Source organism: Rousettus aegyptiacus, unplaced genomic scaffold (assembly GCF_014176215.1).
Source record: "Rousettus aegyptiacus isolate mRouAeg1 unplaced genomic scaffold, mRouAeg1.p scaffold_m13_p_7, whole genome shotgun sequence".
In the NCBI taxonomy this organism is placed as follows: Eukaryota; Metazoa; Chordata; class Mammalia; order Chiroptera; family Pteropodidae; genus Rousettus; species Rousettus aegyptiacus.
The window spans coordinates 61,984,791-62,007,754 of record NW_023416310.1 but is presented as its reverse complement, the minus strand read 5'-3'; positions in this window follow the sequence as shown (position 1 = coordinate 62,007,754).

Here is a 22,964-nt window from a genome sequence, read left to right as displayed (position 1 = left end):
ATCTTGGATGGTTGGCCTTGACAAGGAAAGCTACAAATGTGGGTATCATTATGTCTCTCCTTGCAGTAAAATCAAAAAGGGGAGCATTTGGTATTCTGCAGGGGCCTGAGATTATAAACCTCATACAGTTGAGGTAATACAGTAGAAAATGGGCTGCCCCTTTGTAAAGCTGGAACAGTTCTATGCGAATGCTTAGAATCATGGCCTGCATGACCTGTGTCAAGAAGTCAAGGCAAAGAACGGATAAAATGAACAACTATTAAAACCTCCACAGAATCGCCTGCAGTTAAATAAACTCTAGCTAGATGAAAGAGGCATGTTAAAGTTCTCTGAGCAAAAGAAGAAAAAAGAATTAAACTATGTTCATGTGTTTCTCAGAGGCTAACCAAGCCTCTCAAAGGTGAAATCCTCAGCCATCGTCCCACTCAGCAGGAAACATTTTGGGATCAGATCCCAAACACAGCAGTAGTGTTTGAAATGGTCCTGAAGAAAGGTAAGTAAAGGAGATAGTGAGGGAATGAGGGAAGCTGTGGTGTCTTGAGCAGTGGGGGAAAGGAATGTTAAGGAGTTTATGACTATTTGTGAGAGGCTGAGAAGAAATAGGAACTTGATAGTATGGTATTAAGAAAAAATAGAGAGCAAAATAACTAATTTTTAGTAGTGGTGACAACCCAGATGTTACAATTATCTATGTATAAGGCTATTCAAATTAAAGGAATGGGGATCCATAAAAGTAGAACTTCTAAGCTGCCCCTTCTGCACTCTAATGATCTTCAATGGTCAAAGAACAAGAGGCACTGCTGGAAGCTAAAATAATCCTAACATTTAATAGATCCGTTATTGCGAGTAATGTTAACATATGAGATATTGAAGGACAATTGATAACATTATTTAGGAAAATAAAAATTGTGATAGTGTAGGTGACTTTGATTTCTCCTTGAGCTAGAAACCAAGGCATTTGTGAACCTTAGAAATAATACAATTATTAATCTGCTATTTGAGTTTATAAAGCACAAGGGACACTGAGTGCAACCAACTTAGAAGATTTCCATATTCCAGTCAAAATGGAGGCAATGGGACGCAGTAGAAACAATTTGAGCTTTGGTGTCTGAGGACGTCAAATTCATATTGCAAATCTGCACCAACTATGGGGCCTTGGGCATGTTGCTTAACTAATGTGGACTTCACTCATATATTCTTGAGTACAGATATGAATACATGCTTCGCAGAGTTGCTGAGGTGATTAAATCCCATAATTTGCAACGGGTTTATAGTCTTGTCTCTGCCGGAAGCAGATATGAAAAGAATTGACCTTTTTCCAATCAATATTTCCAACATTGCTCTTGGTTCTCTAATCCTAGTCCCTTAAGGAAATCTTGGGTGGATTGCTTAACTTTTAGATTACTTTGGGTATTAAAAATCTATTTGATTTAAAACTTTAGCCTAAAATTTGATTTAACTCTGTTCTTCAACTCAAACAGCAAGATCAAGCCAAGCTGTTTAGCATATGGTATAATCTCACTCTGGTAAAGCATTCATTTCCCTGTCTCTGCCATACGGGTATAGCTATTCCCATGTTTTGTGAGTGGATAAAAAGGGAGGGGAAAGAACATGTATCTGTAATAAGCTGACCTCTTTGGTGGTTTTATTCCTGTCAGTTATTGCTGCTTCTCTAACTCCCATTGGTAGACTACTGATATGCTCTGTGCTAGGCATGTGAGGAGGGCTTGTGGGTAAGTTCTTCAGAAGGCATCCTGTTCTGCGCAACTCCTGATGTGGGAGGTACAGCTCCGTGTGGCATCTCCTAACCTTCCTCTGGCCCTATGTTCTAAACTCTCTTGCATGGAGTGGCAGAAAGATGAGTCAGGTCTATCCAACATCTATGACAGGTCAAGCATTTGAGCCACAGGGTCCACAAAAATGCCTTGCCTAATTGATCTATGAAGTGCAGGCTTTTCCAGCACCACAGCTCTCTGATTTCCCTATCTTCTCTTCAGATGGACATGTTAACAACATCACTGCACTTCCTGTTGGATCTCCAAATGGGAAACAAGAACTCAGATTATTAATGAGTAAACCTCTTGGATTTCCTTCACCTGACTTGGGAAAGTAGATTTCCTTCCACCAAGCGAACTACCTACCCACAGTTTCATGATTCTTTTGGGTTAGCAAAGGCTGCAGCTGGATACCCAGGGGGAAGACTGGGTGGCATCAAGGCTGTATTTTCAACTCTTAGGAAGCCCCCAAAACATTTTTGAGTTTGAATGGCTTTCTTTCTTAGACTTTTTTATTCTTCTGCTTATATTACCCATCTGTCCTTTCACGTTATCTACTTTTCTACTAACATCCTTAGCATATTAATCATAGTTATTTTCACTCCTACTCTGATAATCTCCATAACTTCACAATAGCTGAGTCTGGTTTTTAAACTCGTTTTGTCGCTTCAGACTCATTTTGTCGCTTGTTTTATTTGTTTGTTTGTTCGTTTTTGTTTTTTTTTTTTTGCCTTTTATCATGCTTTGCAGCATTTTTTTTTTGAAAACCAAAGATGTATTTGGTATTAAAAACTGGGGTAAACAGACTTTTACTTAAGGTTTTATGCTTACTTAGCTTAGATTTAATCTATGTTTGTGGTTTACTATAGCTGAGAGGGAAGAGGCTAAAATTTCCCTGGTCTTTTTATTTTTGTCTTCCATATTGTCTTGCCATTTACCTAAAGATTACTTTTCAAGTAGGAACCGAGCCTTAGAATTATTTCATTTTAATCTCCAGGAGCTCTACTGATGTAGTGGTAAGGTGTGGGGAGAGGGGAGGTATTCTGAAATCCTATGATTAAGTCTCAATCTTTTAGTGGATCTGAGTCAACCATGTCCCTTCCCTACATGGAAGACTGCTGGAGTTGGGTGTTTGGCATTGTATACCAATAGCGGGTAGTTCTGTGTTGGGTAAGGCCCTGGTAAAATAGTTTCTCTTGAGGGAAAAACTTTGTTAAGGAGAAGAGAAACCTCTAGATCTATTTCAGATGGTTACTTTCCCTCCCTCTGTGCCAGAAGAGGAATTTTCTCCAATTTTCACAGTAACAATCTGAGTGGGCTACTAGAGATAAAATTCAAAGTTTTTGGGGCCTCCGTAAGGCTGAAACCCTCCGCATTTTGTCTGTCAAACTAGTCCATGCTCACTTTCCAGCAATGAGTCAATTATTCTGTAAGAGCCTACCAGTTGCTGGCTCCAACACATTTTTTGTTCCCAGTAAGTGATATTCTCTGTATTCATCTGTCTATTTACATTTTTGGGTGGTGGCTTTTTCTGTAACCAAAATCCTCTGATGGATCTATGAGATGTTGCTTTGCAGTTTGTTCAGCTTTTCTTTATGTTATGAGAATGACAGCGATGATTTTTAAGATGTTTAATTATTGGACCAGAAACCACAAATCAATAGCTTGCTCTTAGCTGTGTGACCTAGTGCCAATATATTTATATAAAACACGTAGTATTGGGCCTGGTACACCATAAGGTAGACATTTTGGAAAAAGCTCCTTTTTATAAATCTCTTTGTCTTGAAGTTGAAAATTTAGGAGAAATCATGAAAACATTACTTTAAATGCGTAGAACTATAAGAAATACAAATGAAGCAGGAATCAACATATGTGCCCAAAACCATATTTAAAAACAAAACAAAAACTGCTTCTATTACCTTTCTGAAGATTTATGACTTCTGAGTTTTATTATATAATAACAAAATATTTATCTTCCTGAAACAATAGTAAAAGGCTGACAGAAATGAACAAAAATACTGAGAAGTAACTGATATAGTTGTAATTTATAGTTACTCCTTTTGAAGAGTCCTCACCAGTCACTCTGCTCTACTCTGTACCTGTCTCACATTCTGAGTAGAGTGTCTGTCCAAATCAAAGTATGACCTTAAAGAGAAGAAGGGAGAGGCTCTAATCCATCATCTATTTCTACTGTTAAAAAGCAAAAGGGATCTCTACATCTTTTTCTACCTGTCTGTCTGTCTGTCATCTATCTATCATCTATCATCTATCTATAGCTATTATTTATATCTATCATCAATCTATCTATCACTAATTTATGTATATCTAGAAAAATTCTAAACATGATGTATCTATTTTTTTTCTCCTGTATAAAAATTTCTGGTATTGTGAGACGGAAGTTAATTTAAAAATGTGATGTTGATACCCAGCACTAAGAATGATTCATTGTTTGATCGTCTAGAAAGTTTTATAACATGTGCCTTGGAACCAACTTGTGGGGGATGAGCAAGGAAGAATTTACAAATTGGCCCTTGCCCCATTACTTTATCCTAATGGATTGTTCCAACTTCTTACCATACCATATTAGTCAAGAGTTACCAAATGAGCATTAAGCTCCCAGTGACTTCTTCATTTTGTATGTCTGCACCCAGTGGATTCTTTTCTGAAATTCAGGCATCAAGGGAGTCAGGGCAGGGAACAGCTTGATTTAGATATGAAGCTCACTCAAGCTATATGGGTATGAATCCGGTCCTAAAAATCCTTGGGGTGTAAGTGGGACTGAGAGGATATGAGAGTGGAATATAAGTTTGTATATACCTGCAGCAATACACAACTGCTGTTTATAGAAGTCAATCCTATTTCCTTGTGCCGTAGCAGTAATTAAAGAAATCTTAAAATATATAATGGAGCTAGAAGAAGCTAGGTTCTTTTCTTCTATTTTATCTGAATACTAAGGCTAAAAGAAAAAAATAATAATAATAATCAGTGTCCCAAACATCTGGATGGACTTTCTTACAACTAGTTTTTTTGAGACAAAGTGTGTTGCCAAAATAAGCTATCCAGAACATCTCAGTGAGAAGAGAACAGAAGACACTATTACAAGTTACTCATTTAAATTACTAAAATTTCAAAGTATGTTGAAATCAAGAGGAGAGTTTTCCTTGTTATTTGAATTCAGGTATGTTTTGATTTCCAAATAAGAATTCTCTTTCTTTCTCTGTCTCTCCGTATATATGTATATGTATCGGTATATGTAAGTGTGTGTGTGTATATACAGAGAGAGGAAGTAAACTACTTTCATATTTTTTAATTCTTTAATCATTCTTTCAAACATCTCATTTCATAAAGGACTGACCATCTAAGTCTCTCTCATACCTACTCCCTATTCTTTTTCTGCAAAATAATTGAAAAAAATATATTTAATTCTTGTGACCCCACTATTTTGTCAATAAATTATCTGTCCTTATCCTTCAACATTCTACTCTCTCCTGTGCTGACCCCTTTTCTTAGTTCTTTGAAAAATGTTCTGATATTTATCTAAACTTCTCTGTAATCTTTCTCTCATTTTTCACCTTTGCTTTCCTTATATATTTTTTATACTTGAAATTATTCTATAATCTTTTCAGTCACTCCTACCCGTGGTGTTTTATATTAATTATATTGTTCTCTCTTACTCTGATTCCTTTCTTCAACTCTTTATTTATCTGTGTTGACCTTTATCCACTGTGAGTGTATTTATTGGTATGTGACATTCCTAACCCTTGGGTATACATTAATTTGTCATCATATATTGTACATTTCCCCTTTCTGGCCTTTGTACAATTCCATTACTTTATCCCAATGGATTGTTCCAGCCTCTTACCATACTCTTGCAAGAATGTACCCTCTTGAAATGTATTATTATTATTATTATTATTATTATTATTATTATTATTCAGTATTTGGATCAAAACCAGCATTATTTATATGGTTGCAGTCACTATTTGGTAGTGAGCTGTCTCTGTGGAGAGCACTAAACTTGGCATGGAGTGACATATTTTTCAGTTAATTCTCCTCAAACAGGAAATGTAGATTATGCCCTTTAAACAAGTTTAATTTAACTTACCAAGAGAGGAAATGTGATGATCAGGTTCATCACCTTTATGTAACAGAACATGCTTGCAATTTGACCCATACAAACAAAGAGTAGGTTTCTTACCAAATTCACAGATATCCTGCTTATTTCAATCCTTCTCTGCAGAATGATTTCCTGCTCATGATCAGACAATGCCCTACTTGACCATTCTTCTTAAACTGATCTTGAGTTTCTGGCCTTATATACATTTGGGGGCTTATGTACATTTGGGGGCTCTAAGTAACTTCAAAGGCAACTGACATGAAAATTTGATAGTAATCAAATATACTTCAGTCTCTACTCCCATAGATTTATTGCTTTGCTTGAAAACATGAATAATCTTGTGGCTGACAATAGTGGTTATCAGTTGCTTACCACCGGTAGGGAAGAGTCTAGCTAATGAAACTAAACTACTTCTCATCTGTGCTAAGGATTATAACAGAAAGTAACACAAATTTTAAAAACACTAATATATTTATTGTATTTGTGCTTAAAATTATAACAACAAAAATTATTCCTAAACATCTTTATTTTTATGATATTGCAACTTAACTGGCTAACATCAAAATAATCATAATGCTGAATACATTTGGAGATTTTTTTCTTTAAAAAATATGATAATGCTTATTAGTTGAGGTTGTTTCCTAGAAAGTCAGTTTAAATATTACTGGTATAACTTATTTTCTCATCTCTGACCTTTGGCCATAGTTTTTTTTCTACTTTCTCCTGATAAAATTAACTCGATTTTTTTTTAACCAAGAAAATTCATAAAATTCTGGTTTTGTCAAGAAGTCTTCTACTAAAAACGAGTTACTAATTTTTTTTTTTAGTTTTATCTCCAGGCACAAACCCGTTTTGTAACACAGGATAGTTATAAAGTTGTGTTTGTAAAATTGTACACACGACCATTTTTCTTTCTACTAGGGATACATTCATTGTGAACTAAACAGTCGATGGTTGATAATTTGGACATATTTTACATTGAAAACATTAAGAAAATAAACTGATAATTTAACTTTCTTTTTAGTGTCTAGTTAGTGTTATTGTGAGTAGAAAGACTCAGAGGTGCAGTGTGAAGGAAGAGTGTTGTGTTAGAATACTTTACCATGGTTCAAAGCTGAATTCAATCATTTACAGTGGACTCGCAGGCAACTTATGTCACTTCTCTGAAGCCACATGCCTGTATCTGGAGATGATTATCTATACTGCAAAGTTCCTGCGAAGGTTAGAGATAGTACATGAAGCCAACTGCCATTTGGGAGTTAGCTAATAAGTGGTAAGTATATTATTGAGCATATTTAATAAAAATAATTAATTGTGATAATTTATCATGGTTCCTAAGGTATTTCATAGATCCTTCAAATAAATTATCTAAATAATCTAATAAAAATAATGTGAGATGAACAGCAAAACATTAAAATTCTGATTTTACATTATTTAAAGGCAAGTTCTACCTAGGTTTGACCTTAAATTTGACTTCTTGGAGTGTAAAAAAAAATCTGGGATTGCAAAGTGAATGAACAGTGTAAAACTGGAGTTTTAAATGACTTTGCTTTTCTGAATTTTGAAATGTTCAACATTAATGTTTAATGATTTCGCTATGTGATTGTATGAAGACTCTTTTGGGCACAATGTGTGACAATTGTGAAATTTTCATGTCACATACATCATGAATGCACACATGCAAGGACATACAGCTTTCCCCGGGCTACATTCATGATCTTGCTCAAGACTGGGAGTCTCTTGCCTCGACCGGCGGTTCTCACATTCAGTCATTAGAATCACCTGGAGGGCTTATTAAACTAGAAGCTATGAGGTTCCCCTCTGAGGGTTTCTGATTCAGCAGATCTAAAGTAGGGTTGAGAATCTGCATCCTAATGAGTTCCCAGGTGAAGCTATTGCTGCCGTATATATTTGCTCAGGTAACTACCACCACAAACCAGATACAGCACTGTTCAGTCACTTCAAAGACCCTTCTCAGGCTAATAACCCTTGTAGAGTTTCACCTACTCTCTCCTGTCTCCCTCACCATCTCCAACCAAAGGCAAACACTAATCTGCTTTTCAGCTCTGTAGTTCTGCCATTTTGAGAATGTTATATAAATAAAATTATATAATATGTGATCTTTAAAGGCTGTTCCCTCATCCCCTCCACCCCAACACAGCATAATGCCCTTGAAGTTCATTTCAGTAGTTGCACGGATAGTTTATTCCTTTTTTTTTTTTTTTGGAGTAGTATTTCATAGTATGAATGTATCAGTTTCTTTATGTATTCACCAATTAAGAGACATTTTGGTTCTGACCAGTTTTGGGCTATTAGAAATAAAGTTTCTATAAATAATCACTTACAGGATTTTGTATAGATAAAGTTTTCATATATTTGGGGCAAGTGCCCCAGGAGTGCAATGACAATTATAGGGTTTTTTTTAGGCAGTTAACCAACTATCGTCAACTATTAGTCACCAGCAATTTCTATCAATAACATATAAAAGATCTAGTTTTTCAGCAACCTAGCCAGCATTTTGTTGTCACTATTTTTATTGTAGACATTCTGATGGGCATGTAATGATATCTCATTGTTTTCTTAATTTGAATTTCTCTAATAGCTGGTGATTTTAAAATCTTTCATGTGTTTATTCGTCATCTCTTTATCAACTTTGATGAAATATCTCTTCACATCTCTTGACAATTTTATTGGATGGTTTATTTCTTTACCTTGAGTTCTGAAAATTCTTTATATAATCTAAATATCAGTTCTTTATTGGATATCTGATTTGAAAATATTTCCTCCTAGATTGTAGCTTTTCTTTTATTTCTCTTAACAGGATCTTTCACAGAGCAAAAGTTTTTCATTTTAGTGAAATCCAACTTATCAATAATTCCTTTTTGTACTTAGCTTTTGATGTCATGTCTAAGAATTCTTCAGAAAAATATAGGACCTAATGATTTCTATTTTTTTCCCTAAACATTTTGTAGATTTTACTTTTTATTTCTTTTCATTTCATATTTTACATTTAAATCTAAGATTCAGTGCGAGTTACTTTTGTACAGAGTGTGAGGTTTAGATCAATTTCTGTTTCTTTCTCCCTTCCTTCCCTCCTTCCTTCCTTCCTTCCTTCCTTCCTTCCTTCCTTCCTTCCTTCCTTCCTTCCTTCCTTCCCTTCTTCCTTCCTTCCTTCCTTCCTTCCTTTCTTCCTTCCTTCCCTTCTTCCTTTTTTCTTTCTTCTTTCTTTCTTTTGCTTGTGAGTATCTAATTGCTCTAGCAGTATTTGTTGTAAAGACCAATCTTTCTTGATGGAATTGTTTTCACAACTTTGTTCGAAAATGTTGACAATATTGTATTGGACTATTTTTTGACTTTTTAATCTGTTCCATTCATTTATGTTTCGATCACTAATATGACATCTTGGTTACTATAGCCATGTAAGTCTTGACAATGAGTAGACTGATTCTTCCTACTTTATCTTTATTTTTCAAAATTTAACTATTCTAATTTCTTTGCATTTCCATGAAAATTTAGAATAATCTTTTCTATATCTACCATAGTCTCATTGGGATTTTTAGAGAGAATTGTATTAAGTCTTTTCGCTGTTGTTGTTGGAGGGTGAGAGGAAAATGAAAACATAAATATGAACATATTATGCCTCTTTATTTATCTGCTTGTCTTTGATTTCTTTATTCAGTGTTTTGTACTTTTCAGTATTCAACTCCTGTACATTAGATTTACACCTATGGATGTCAATGTTTGGATGATTCTAAAGATTTTCTATAGACATCATTATGTCATTTGCAAATAGGGACAGTTTTTTGTTGTCGTTGTTTGTCTGCATGTGTTCTATATGCTATTTTTTCTCTTACTTTATTGTGCTGGCTAGAACTTCCAGAACTATTTATTCATCAACCTAGCTAGCATTTTGTGGTCACTCTTTTTATCGTAGCCATTCTGATAAGTATGTAATAATATCTCATTGTGGTCATAATTTGCATTTCTCTAGTAGGTAGTGATTTTAAAATCTTTCATGTATTTATAAAATGGTAAGAGAAGACATCTTTGCTTTGTTTCTGTCTTAGAGGAAAAGCATTTACTCTTTTAGGATTAGGGTTAGCTATAGTTTTTGTTTTTTGTTTTTTTAACCAACTGAAAAATTTTGTCTTAGTTTTGTTTGGTTTTGTTTATCATGAACAGGTTTTAAATTTTATTCTCTTTCTTCACTAAATAATATTATTTGATTATGGTATATGTTTCTTTATATTATTGAATTTCACATGCTAATATTTTAGTAATTTCTGCCTGTATGTTAATAAGAAGTCTGTAGTTTTCATTTTTGGTATTGTCTGATTTCAGGTATTGTCAGATATCAGGGTAATACTGGCTTTACATAATGAGTTGAGAAATGTTTCCTGAGAGAGATTGCATAAAGTTTGTACTGATTCTTATATAAATGTTTCATAGAATTCTTCAATAAAACTGTCTGAATCCAGAGTTTTTTTAAGTCATGAATTAAATTTCCAAAATGTTCATAGGGTTATTCATGTTCAATGTTTTTTACTGAGTGAGTTTTTGTCATTTGTTGTTTTTGAAGAATTGATCCATTTCTTCTAAGTTGTCAAATTTATGTGTGGACTGTTATTGGTAGTGTTCCAGGCCATCTTTTGTGTTTCTGCAGGGACTATAGTGACTTCCTCCATTTTATTCCTATTATTTTATTCCTATTCCTATTAATTTGTGTCTTCTCTTTTTTCCTTTGTCAGCTAGTTAGAGGTTTATTGATTTTGTTGATTTCTTTTAAAATACAAGCTTTTTGTTTCATTGGCTCTTCTGTATTTTCATTTTTAACTTCATTGAACTCTGCTATTATCTTTACTATTTCCTTTCCTCTGCTAGCTTTATGTTTATTTTGCTCTTATTTTTCTAGTTTCTTGAGGTGGAGCTTAAATTTACTATAAGACTTTTCCTTTTTTTCTCTTGTTAGTGTTCAGTGCCATTAATTTCCCTCTAAGCACTATTTAACCATATTCCCAAAATTTTATTTTGCTGTATTTTAATTTTCATTCTGCTCAATGTACTTTTTAATTCTTCTTTAAGACTATTTCTTTGACCCATGCATATTTAGAAGTATACCATTTAGTTTCCAAGTGTTTAGTGATTTACCTGTTATCTTTCTGTTACTGATTTCTAGTTTAATTACATTATAGTCGAAGATCGTACTCTGTATGATTTCAATTATTTTCAATTTGTTGAGGTTTGTTTTATGGTCCAGGATATGGTTGTTTTTGGTTGTTGTTCATTGGGCACTTGGTATCAATTAGGTCCTGGCGATAGATGGTGCTTTTGAATTCTTCTGTATTATTTTCTGATTATTTGAGTAGTTGTTCTAAGGATTGTTGATAGAGGCTCACTGAAATCTCCAAATACAATTATGTATTTCTAAATTCTCCTTTCAGTTCTATCAGTTTGGCTTCAAATATTTTGCCACATTTTTTCATTCATACACATTTAGAAATGCTGTATCTAACCTTTTGATCATTATTTAATCATTCTTTCTCAGTCCCTGGGAATTTTCTTTGCTCTCAGGTTTACTTTTTTAATATTAACATAGCCACTTGCATTTTTAAAATTTTTAAATCAATGTTTGCATGGTATATCTTTTTGCTTCCATTTTTAGTGTATCTCTTTTTGTGGTTTTCAAAGTGGTTTTTGATATTACACACACACACACACACACACACACACACACACACACACACACACAATTTGACCTACTCTGCTGGTGTCACTATTTTACCACCTCAAGTGAACTTTAAAAAACCCACCTCTCTTTATTTTCCTCCATTCTATTTTCAAAGTTTGAATAAGCTATGTTGGGCATAAATTTGTGTTTAACTTACTGAGTTTTTTTCTGAGCCCTGTAGGTTTACGTCTTTTGCCAAATTTGGGAAAATTTCAGTCGCTTTCCAAAAACGTATTCAGCCCTGCCCTTCTCCTCCTCATTTTTGTACTTCAGTGATATGAATGTTAGATTTTTTTGTTATAGCCCATCTATTTCTAAGTTCTCTGTCCTGTTTATTCTGCTCTTGAGCCTATCTGTTGAGGTTTTCATTTTGTTTTGTCTTTCTTTTGAACATCTTTAGTTAGTTCTTTATATCTTCTATTTATTTGCTTTGTTTTCTGTTTCATTTCTGGGAATCTATATATATGTGCATATATGTATATTGTTATTGTTTCAAGTGTTTGTAATTGCTCATTTGATCATTTTTATAATGGCTTTTTAAAATTCTTGACAGATAATTCTAATACCCATATAATTTTAATGTTGGCATCTGGTCATTAACTTTTTTATTGAAGTTGAGATCTTCCTGTTTTTTGGTATGGTGACTAATTTTTTTTTATGGAAAGCTGGATATTTGGGGTATTCTGAGATTTAGAATCTTATTTAAGTCTTGTGTTTCAGCAGCCCTGCTGTGACATTGCTCAGTGGGATGGTAGAGGCTCAGGAAATCTACTTTTACTGAAAGGTGGGGCTGGAAGTCCACATTCTATACTTTCCATTGACTAGTGACAGGGGTATTCTCATTAATGTTGGTGGGGAGTGCAGTCTCCTCACTTCACCTCACTGATACCTTCCTGGGAGGGGGTAATGGTGGCTTATCACCACTTTGCTGTATTGGAAATCTTGTCTCACTAGAGTTCCTTGACACCACCTCGTGAACTGTGGATGGGCATCCAGACTCCCCACATGGTTCGCACTGACATGAGGATGTAGTGAGAGGGCAGTGCTGTAGGCCTTGTTACTACCTGGCAGGAATAAAGTCTCAGCTCCCTACTCAGCCTTCTCAGATGCCACCCAGGTATCGTGGTTAAATCACCTCAATATAACCTCCCAGATAGAAGTTTAGATGTCCCACTAGACATCTAAGGTTTTTGTGTGTTTGGTAAAGTAGAGCAGTTATTGTCTTAAAGTTTTCTCTTTTGCTAGGCTGTCGCTTTCTTGGTTTTTGGTTAGGGAGATTAGGCTTTTCTCTAGCTCTTTTTGTCTATACAGTTTGCCTACCCATTTCTGCAGTATTTAATTGGGGATATAAAAGAAATAAAGAAAGCCCAAGGAATTCACTATTGTGCCATTACTTAGATGCCAGATTCCTCAACTAGTCTCCCTTCTTATCATCTTCTGAAATCTTCTTATGTTTGTTTTGTATTTAATGTCCATGGATTACAGCTGCATTTAGTGGGAGGAATAGGGAAAAACTACATTTACTCCAACTTTCTGCAAGAATAATTATTTTAAAACTCTCTTTCGGTCTTGTTTTAGAGTTCTGTAGCAATTGTGTATCATTTATAACAGCAAATGTTACAATGTTTTTTAATTTATTAGAAACATAGAGTTTGGCAAGTATAACAATATATGACAATTATATACTTTCTTATCTTAACTCCTATGAAAATATTCAGATATAATGATCATTCAAACATACCTTTTAATTTTTACAAATTTTTACTATTATAGAATAGACCTCTTAGTTAATCTTGCTGTTGATTGAGTTTTAGTTCCTATGTCCTAACAACACATTCTTTTCTATGTCAAATAGTGCATATGTCCACATTTTCTATGATTCTTTTATTTGTTTATACTTCGTATACTTTTCTTTATAACTTTTAAGTTTTGACTGTATTTTTTCTTGTCAGATTTAATTTTCGACCTTAGTCCTTTGAGTTGTCTCAAAAAATGAGAACATGCGATATCTATCTTCTTAGATGACTAAGGTGACTTCTTCCCTGTCCACCCATCCATTTATTTGGTACAGATTTTTATACAGATTTGCAACATATACCTTCTATAGGTGTGCATAAATAACAAGTATCAAGTAGGAATAAAAATGGGCAGAGAGAATGGTCACAGGGATTTACCTCACTTTGCTATCTAAGCCTTCTCTCAACTAACAAGAGACAGGTGAAATTCTCTTTCTCTCCTACATTTTTCCAAGATCTCTACCCAGAATTTAAACAGCTCCTGAAATTTAAGTCTGTTCTTTGAAGATATCTCATTATAAGAACACAGTGATAGCTTTTCCATAAATCATAAACCACTCTAATGATACGGCATACACATTTTCATGTTTTAATTTTCCATTTTTAAAAAGGTTTTTGTCCTACCAATGTATAAATTGTTAATTAAAATCTCCTCTCCCCCCTCCATTTATAGCTTGATCATAATTTAATTTACCATTTTTATTTTGTTTAACCTATTTTCATTTTAACCCTGATCATTGAAAATATAATTTTTGCTCTTCATGTCATTGGATAGTATCCTAAAATGAACTAATTAATAAATACCTTTTAATTATTTAATATTTGTGCTTGGAGAGAGTACAAAATGAAATGATGTTGAGAGTTATTTTTTGGTGATAGGTATGTAATAATTTACTTGAATCTTTTGATAGTTTTACCAAAATAGAAAATATAGTAATAGTGATATTTGGAATTTACTAGAAGGGAACTATAAATTCTTGCAGTACTGACAGAATGATAAATATGATAAATGATAAACTTAAAAATTTTGATGTTTCCTCCCAATTTAAGAAGATTTCTACAATGACATAGAATCCCAGAAAAATGCATCTATTTCAAAATGAAGTAATCTTAAGAAACAAAAAAAGTTAAAACCTCATATTTTAGTTTAATTTAGCAACATTTACTATTTGTCAGATAAATTTTTCCCATGTCCAATACAATTGGGGATTGAAAAAGTTTTATTAGTTGTGGGCCCAAAACCTAGAGGAACAAATTAGAAAGCAGAGGGTGCCATCCTTTCCACCAAGAACCATCACGGTAAGGGTTTACCAGCTGTGACTGATGAAGCATTATGATCCTCTGTTTTTAGCTTAGCATCAGATAGTGTGAGGTAATGAAAAAAACAGATGCTGGATAGTGAATTGAGATGAGAAGACACAGTGGCAGAGAGAAGTTCACCAGACTAGAGGAAAGAACAGGCAACATAGTTAAAGTGTGGTGGATGTTGCAGAAGAGATACATACATTTGTTCAGAAGATGGCAAGGAGATATAGTGAGAATTTTCTGGGAATATCATTGTTAAGTATGTCTGAATAAATACAGGATTTTTAGCAACAAATGCTTGCTTATGAAGGGCAAGTGTTGATTCAATAACTTTGTTAGGATTTTTAGTGAACGAAGAATTATTCACAATTCTCAACTCTAAATGAAAAAAATGGGTCGTAAGATACTCTATCCTATGAAAGTTCTCAGCCTGATATCCCTTTCATTCATTCAATAATAGTTTTACTGCCGCAATTTTATACCAAGTACTTTATCAGAAGACCAGAGTGCATGTACCCAAAGAGCAATCAGCGACCCATTCTGAACTGACACGTTCCCTTATCCATCTCTTTGTTTTGTTTTACACCAAAATGTTAATTATTATATTTGTATGGATATATATATTATATATATATAAAGTGTTTATTAGAAGGCATAAGCTATTACAATCTTTCAAATTTCACTTTTTAAATTATCACCTATTTTAATGGCATGCCATTTTCAGTTTTGATTCCGAACAGTTTGTGTATGTGTGTGTGTGCGTGCGTGTTTTCATATCACTGTGGAAACATTTGTTTTTCTTTTCCTCCCAGAGAAGATGATTTATGATGTCACCGAATGCATTTTTAGGAATTGTTCAAAGAACATAATTGTTTAAGACCTTCAGGGACAAGTAATGCATCCTCTAAACTCTTGTGTACGCAATCAATTGATCTTATGCCTGATTCTGAGTTTGAAAGTTTAATGTAAGATATTGCTCTGAGTTATTGAATCAGAGATATCTGAAGTAAAAAGGAGATAAAATATTAGAAAGAAAAAGAGAATAATATATTAATTAATGTAATACTACAAGATAAGAATAAAGTTAAAAGACTAAATGATGGTCTTAATGTTTAAGGTAGGGACACTAAGTGGGTGATCTGAATTGGAAACTATATTCTAGTTTTAATGAGTTAGCAGTGAGAATTATAAGAAAATAAAAACTTCATGGACCAGAACTGCCCCATGTGAGAAAGCTATTCTCATAAGTAGCAAGAAATATGACTGTCAATAATTCATTGCATTAGTCCTCTTATGTCTATTTTATGTTTCATTAGTGATATGTGGTATTTTCAATGCATTACTTTCTTATATCATACAAATCCAAACGCATAAGCACCCCAAATCTTCCTGAAACTGGTAGACTTTCTATAATCTAAATACATAACTCATGAACCATTCTTATTTTGGAAAAAAAAAGTGAATTAGTGCTTTATGACACCCACAAATATTTGCAAAATGACTTCTTTTTATTAAAGATTTTTTTCCTCTTCTTATAATCTGAACAGATTATTTATCATTTACTTTTAAAATAGCTTATGCAGGTGATACTAAAGCAACATTTAATTTTGAGAAGTTGTTTTTAGCATGGTGAGGAAGTACATAATAGTGAAAAAATCTTCTGAGTCAGTTAAAATAAAATATTTTTATAGCTCCATCCATGACAAATAAGGTGTCAGAAAGAAAGAAGTACCCTCTCTCTTTTCTCTCCAAAAGTGAAGTTGGAATGTTACCACCTTCCTCCCATTTAGTACTGTAACTTTACTAAAGTGAATCATATAAAATTGCAATTTGTATTGTTTAAACATGAGCAACTATTGGCAATTTAATTTAGTTTAATAGATTAATTTAGAAAAAAATATTGAGCTGAAAAGGACTAACACCATTTTAAAATGTAGTTACCCCCAAATTATTACATGCTTGTTTTTTTCCAGAAGGTATATTTTTGGGAAAAATAAACCAAAATGAAAGGCCTTCTCTTTATAGATAGGTAGATAATGATAGATAGATAGATAGATAGATAGATAGATAGATAGATAGATAGATGATAGATAGATAGAAGAGAGAGGAAGAGGATAGATAGACAGACCATAACTTGCCTCCAGACTGCAATATAGGGACTGAATTTCTAACAAAAATATGACTTTAAAAAAACTCAGTCTCTGTTTCTCCTGGTTAATATATGGCTTAAATTTTCACGTAGTCAATATAAATTAAAATTCTAAATCTTCTTCTTTTAGTCAGGACTAACTTAAGCACTAATCGTATTCATACCATGCACCTAACCCCCACCGCAGACCTTTGAAGAATGGGAACAAACTCTTCAGGAGAGCAGACTAACTGCTTCTTACTGTAGAAACATTCTCACTGTCTGAGAGTCTGCAATTCAAAACTGATGATGCGTGTTTACAGACAAAGAAATTCATAGATGTGGAAGACGCAGAAACAGTGTAATAGCATGAAATTTAGACGACTGGTTTCAAGGAGAAGTGGACTCAGTGGTTGTAGAGAGAGAAGCCTTAAAATCTGCGCCAGCTAGTTTCAGATTTCCTTTTCCGTACTAGTGAGGGGTGAAGAAAATCCAGGACAGGCCACCCAGGGAGGGTCTATGAAAGAAAACAAAGCAACATGACTGACCTGAAGTCATTTGCCTGGGAAACGGCTTTGGGCTGCTGCTGAGAACCCAGGAGAGTATTTTGGAAAAGGAAGGAAATAGTAATAAAAGGTGATGTGGTGCCCCAGGGTGTGTGGGGAGATGGCTAAGGCAGATTTGAAGCACTGCAGGGGCTCCTTGGGCAGGGATGTGCCCACAAGCTGCACCCCCACTGCCTGCACATACCTGCGGGCTAAAACCTGGGCTCAGCCTTCATGTGGCCAATGAAAATTGACATTTCCCATATCCCAAGGTTAGCTTAACAGTAATTAAAGCATCACATTGCACACGATTCTTTCCATTATAATTTAAGTGGATTTTATGCTATTTTAAAAACCATTCTAGTTCCCACTGTGAATAATGAATACAAATAAAGTTGAATGTCAGACTTGGAATACAAATCAAATAAGAAAACCTTTAAGTATCCCAAACACCTGCCCCTATCCTCCCAAGTCCTACGTGCTCTGCTCTCCACCCCACGGCCTCATCAGTGGTAGCTCTGGTTGGTTTTTGATGTCAGCCACCTCCATGGGCCACTTCCGCTCCAGTAAGAGTGATAAGGTTCTTTCCACTCTGAGACATACTTCCAGCTTCCACAGTATTTTGGGCAATTCATTCATTTCTCTAAGCAGCTGTATTAGACAGCGCCAAGAGGATTTCCGAGATAGACAGACACACCTACTCTGAAATCACAGGGTCTTCCAGAAATGATGATTGCTTTTTTGCTGCTGAAAGAATGGAGATTTTGCTCGATTCATTTTCTACCCTTTCAGTCAACGTGCTTAAAAATGCCCCTGCCTCTCTGAATTCCTAGGAGGGGCTATTTATAGTTACGTTCTCCAATTGTGGATGTGATAGTGCCATGTTCTGACTCTAAGTAACACAACAGAAGGTTTACATCACCACATCTAGCTCATCTCATTGTTTCATGAAATAGGAAGAGAAATTGGAAACAGAGCTTCACACGGACTAGTTTAAAGGGTAGTGCATGAAAGGTTGTAATCTCATAACTCCAGTTCTAAATGCATGGTTTGGGGGGACAGATTTGGTGGGTGTCTGTTGCTTTCACCACGAATATCAAAGAGACAGAAACTAGGGAGAGAAGTTGCATCCCTGCCGTCACTCATTGTAATGCAGAAAAGCCGGGTAACAGGGGTGTGTTTTTAGTTTTTATTATTCCTAGATTGAAAAGCATTAATATTGTCATACAGATGGTCACCTATGTTGGAAGCTTATGAAAGGACTCTAAATTGTGGAAAGATTATTCTAAATTTAGGAAAGCATCAACTCCCTAATGCTAAAGGTGGAGCCGTGCTGCTAAACATATTAGTATTTCTTAATTCAAACACCTGTTCTGCCCGTACGATACATAAAAAAGCTCTTATTTATTGCTTGCATCTCCAGTTCAGATTTAATCTCACTATAAATTCATCTCATGTTAATTTATGTGCAAACAAAGACACACACATTTTAAATATCCGAAATGCTGGAAATAAACTTATTTTTAATTTTGTGCTTGTTTTCCATTTGTCAACCAGCAAATGAAAGGACTGAATAAATCATGCACTAATTGCCAGCGGTGCTAAATTTAGTGTGAGATCTGGAATCCTTTTGATCAAAACCGCTGAATATGAAATCATCCTCAGCTCTCTAGGCAACTTTATCCGCCTTTCTATTCTCCATCTGTCAGTCACCTGGGAATTTGTGAACTATTCCATATGTCAGACTTGTCAATCACAATGGGATGTGGGAACTATCTGCCTACTGCATAGGAATTCTTGCTAAAAAATTAATCTGCGTTTAACTAGTAGCTCTATATTTTGAATACCATATTGTTTGGTGTCTTAAAATTTTTTCACTACATATAAGGTTAATGGAAATGAATTCTACTTAGATAGTATAGATCAAAGTTTTTATTTAAATCACATTTACAAATGTGTGCCCGTTACACATATATCCCATGTTATATATAGTCAGTATAATGTGCATACACACTATGGCATTTAAAATAGAATGCTCCTTTGACGGCACCACTGAATCTGGCAGCAACCTATCTTAAGTACCAACATTCTAAATATATATAAATTAAAAAGTAATAGACACATGGACATCTTACCATTTTGAGATCCACAAATTTACCAAGATAGTTCTGAGAGAAAAAAAGTGTTTCACCAAAGGAATTTTATTTTAAGCTTAAACATATCTAAAATATTAAAATATCTCATTTAAATGAAGATGCAAGTAAAACTGTACTCATCACAAAATCGTTGCCTCTCTATAGCATTATCGTTCTAAATCAATTAGGAAAATTGAGTATATTACAATAACCCTGTGAATCAGATATAAATATAGGATATTTAACTAACAAACTCATTTAATTGGAAATGTTTATATATTACGTATTTTAACGCCTTGTGATAGAATTTGCGATGAAATAAAGCAGAACTAATGAAATATTAGAAACCATTCAAAACAACATCATGGAAAAAATGAGAATGGTGCTAGAAAGCCAAATTAATGTACAGATGTTATGGCTGCGTGACCTTAGACAAGTTGCCTAACTTTTTGGTGCTTGAGGTTCCACATCTGCTATATGTGGACAAGACAATAATCTGTAAAGTTTGGGGGAAGATTACATAATATATGTAAAGCATATAAAAATGCCTGGAAAAGAATTGAATAAATGTTGCCTTACTGTATCATTAGGGTCATAATCCATTCCATGCAGTTTGCAAAAGGGTATTTAATTCAAGGACCTATCTATAGAGATGTTGGAACAGCTGAAAACATTGACTCTATTTGCCCTTTGCAGCACGTGGAAATCAATCATTTTTTCCCACATCCAGTGCCCTTCAGCATTTTCCCATTGTTCTGAAGAAGAAAATTCTTAAAATAGCCTGCAAGGATCCTAGAGCAAAACTTGCATCAGCTCTGTGGCATCAGCTCTGCCGTTTTATACACTATCCTCCACCTTCTTCCTACCCTGAAAAAACCATGCTCCCCACTGCAGGACCTATGCCCATTGGAGCTCTTTTTCACCTACATTGACCTAAATGTTCTTTAGATCTCAGTTCAAGTATCATTTTGCCAGCTTCCTCTTTCACCTGTGCCCTTAATGTCCTCTTACTAATTCTCAATGTTATTTCTTATCAATCACTAAATATTCAAGTCGCACATAGATTCATCCTTCTGTCCTTTAATTGTACTTTTATTTGAGGGATTACGATTAATGTTCGTCTTTTCTACTAGACTCAGTCTGATTTGTTTCTCATTGAGCCCAGTCATGGCACATGATAGGTGTCCAGTATATACTGATGGTATCAGTGACCTGCATTAATGGGTTAGTGAGCACACTGATAAGTAAAGGAATGAGTAGCTGTGTGTTCAAGTGCAAATGTCCTACCTGAAATAACTAAAAAAGAAAAAAGAAGTGACAGAAAGAAGGAAGGAAGAAAGGAAGGAAGGACAGTAGGAAGGAAAGATGAAAGGCAAGGAAAAAACAAAAACACATTTTTTCAGCATGGGTTTTTTAATTCTTGAGATCAGAAACACCTTGTAATCTTACTTTTAAAAGACAAAATTGTTATTTTATTTAATGAAATATAGAAACACCAGAGAACCTGAAATATTATCTAGTGATATTTAAATATAGCTATTAAAAACCTATATTACGTATCTCAGCACATTTGTCTAGTTTTTTATTGGTACAAAAATAGAATAAGAAGCAGAAAATAAAGTAACAGAGGGTAAATCAGAAAAAAGATGAATTTAAAAATTATCTGCCTTATTAATTATTGTCTGTTTACTTTTGATGTATGGTTGTATTCTATCCAATAGAATAGAATACTCTATATGTTTAACTTTTGCAAATATTTATCATATTACTTATATTTATAAATATTACAAATATGATAAATATTTGTAAATATGATAAATATTACAAATATAAGTAATATGATAAATATTTGCAAAAGTTAAACATATAGGGTAACCTTATTGTACTAGATATACAAAAGAAGATCAAATTAGAGAACTGTTTATAGGACATGGCAGGTTAAAAGATAAAACCAATAATAATATTAATAGATATATGAAGACTATTGATTTAATTTAATTCTCATCTAAGATAAGTACTCCTAATAAGTCAAAATGTCTTCATCAAAACTATACATAAAGTTAAAATTAAAAATATTTTTAAATAACATGAATATTATAGACACCAATACCAGTTAACATTATAGTAGGTATCCTTGGCAATGCAGTATGACACGAAAAAGAAAAACTATGATATAATTGTTGGAATTAAAAAGACACACTGTCATTATTTTGGACCATTTAATAGGCTACTTTAATGAAGTAAAAACTCTAAAACAGCCCACTAAGAACTTATTAGAACAAGAGAGGCCAGTGAGGAGTCTCCATAAAACTCAATACTAAAATTCAATTGTTCCAGGAATATCTAAAAAAGAAAATTTATGTATAAAAAATCTGATTTACTATAGTAACACGGGCTCCAAAATGCTTACAAATAAACTTGATTACGAATGATAAAAAGATATCTAAATCAATCTATATATTATTTTGAAGAACTTGAGGAATAAAATAATTCAGAGACATGCTTTATAAAACAGAAAAAATTAATATTAAAAAAGTTTTCAATTCTCAAGATAATTTATAAATTTAGCCAATTCCAATCAAAATTCCAAAAAAAGTATTTTTAAGGCGAATGACAGATTTTAATCTTCATCTGGAAAAGAAAATTCATAGTAATTGTTTTTAAAATTGTGAAATAACAGAGATTTGGAATTGTTCTGATCAATTAAAACATATTATAAAGTTGGAGTAATTAAATTAATAAGGCATTGGTATAGGAATAGACAGAAAGTCAATCGAACATTATAGGCAGTATTAAAAGAGACCCACCTATGATAAAAGAGCACTCAATTGAATGGCGAAAATAAAAGATTACGATAAATATTGTAAATTTTGGATATCTTGTGGATAAAAAAATTCAGGTCAAACCATTTTAAATTATGTTTTTTTAAAAAAGCTCTGAAAGCAGCAGAATAAAGGCTGACCTTTGAGATGGAAACGATACCACACCTCAGGGTTTCACTGAGGTTTAAATGGATTGGTACTTTTCACTATTATTTTTTATATTATCTTGGTTTTTTATGTTAAGAATACCTACTCCCACACAAATAGAAGCAGTTTTCTTCAATATTATGCTAACATTTCTGCAACTTGGACAAGGACTCTAGAATTTGAATGTAGGTATCTGACTTTAGAGCCTTTTCTCTTAGCCATTAGTCTCTGCTATCCCTTAGGCTGAGTACATCGATCAATAATAAGGTAAAAACTTCCATCTAGAATAAGATACAATAATAAAAGATTTAAAAAAATAAATGACAGTCTTGGGAAAAGTATTTGCAAGATATAGTACAGTCAAATAACAAAAGTCACAGTACATATAAGGTATACTTTTGAATGTAAAAGAAGAAAAAAACACTTAAAATTAACCAAAAATGTGAATTTATGATTTACCGTGTCA